The following is a 1,833-nucleotide window of genomic DNA, read 5'->3' on the forward strand; positions in this document are numbered from 1 at the left end:
CTACAGTTTATGGGAAATCTGCCCAGGACATTGAAGGTAATTGATTCTTACTTTTTTCCTTCAGCCTCATAAATGTCTAGGGCCTGCCCGTGCATAAAGCTACCAAATATGTTTAAAGTTTTCAAGAGTTTGCTTTCTCCAGGACACTTCTGCACGTTCAATGTTGTCAGTCCATAAAACTGAATGAGAACTTGTAATGGTTGCTCCAGCTGAGAACTCAGGAGACACCCACCTGTCATTTGTTGCTCGATCACTTGCGCTCAGTTTAACCTCTTAGGGCGTAAGATAAATCCCGGGGTCATAATCTGAATTTACTCGATACCTCTTCATTCCTTGGATTTGATCCCTGATGGAAGACCCTAACTACCCTCCTGGCTCTCGGTCCCCTACACTGATGTCAGCATCACGCACTGCTTTGGCCTTGGAAAGGTTCGTTCCATGACTGAGAATGCTCTGAATGTCACCTCTCTCAGATGGGCAACTGGGTGACTTAATGCAATCACTTACCAAACCCACTCTCTCCTTCTATCCGGCAGACTAGGGGAAATGTGGGTACAGAGCACGTGTGGGTGAGAAGAGCAGGCCTGTCCTGTTTGGCAGCTGCTCTATTACGTTAGTGCACATGATTGGGGAGAGGTTGTGATGGTCCTGTGTGCACACGGCACATGAGAAAAGCAAGCTGCTCCAGGATCTTCTCTCCTGTCCTGGAGAATTCTGGGACTTGTAAATGCACACATAGCACATCCAGGTGCTGGTGTTCTCATTCCGTGAATAGAAGAATAAAGAAGATGTGGTACATATACAGGGGTGGGAAAAGGTGGTTTATAGTTGCTTGTAGGGCAAAAGACATGCAGGTTACAATTACTATGATAAGTTTATTAACTCTGTGTTTTATATAGACACTATTGTAAAACTATTTTGCCCATCCCTGTATACTACGGATATTACTCACAATAAAAACAATGCAATCTTGTTATTTGTCACAACGTGAATGAACTAGAATGTGTTATGCTAAGTGAAATAAGTCAGACAGAGAAAGACAAATACTATATAATTGTTCTATGTGGAATCAATAAAAGAAAGGACACAACCAAACAAAAGTGAACAAACAAAAAAAAATATATGCAGAAACAGAGGTCAAATTGTTGGTTGCTAGAGAGGAGGTGGGAGGGGAAATAGTGAAAAGGGTGCAGGGGAATATAGTCTACAAGACTGTGAAAAGTTTGCATGGCTGCAGATATGACTAGAATTAATAGGGTGATCACATTGTTAGGTATATAAATGTTGAGTCATTTTTGTACATGTGAAATTAACATAATATTGTGTACCAACTGTACTTAAATATATATGTGTGTGTATATATATATATGTATGTGTATATATATATATATATATATATATATATATAAAATTTTTAAAAGCAAAAATTCTGAAAGAACTCTGGACTCGTGGTTACCAATAAGGTATCAATATTAGTTCATTACCTGTGACAAATAAACCACACTACTGTAAGATATGAATAATGAGAAACCAGTGAAGGATATAAGGAAACTCTCTTAAGTATCTCTTCCATTTTTCTGTAAATCTAAAACTTTTCTATAAGATAAAGTTTATAATAACAAAATTACAAATCACAATGAATTCTCCTAGAAGCATTAAACTTTGTGTGCTCTTGCTTTGGATTTCATTTTTAGTTGAACATTAAGGGAACACCGTATTTTAATTGTAATTTTGCAAATATCTTTATCTAGAGGTCTGTTGCTATTTTTGTTCTTTATGAAATTTTGTCGCCAAGAAAGGCAGGATTACATTTTCATTTGAGATTGAGTTAGT

The sequence above is a fragment of the Myotis lucifugus genome, unplaced genomic scaffold, assembly GCF_000147115.1.
Source record: "Myotis lucifugus unplaced genomic scaffold, Myoluc2.0 scaffold_641, whole genome shotgun sequence".
NCBI classification, from domain to species: domain Eukaryota; kingdom Metazoa; phylum Chordata; class Mammalia; order Chiroptera; family Vespertilionidae; genus Myotis; species Myotis lucifugus.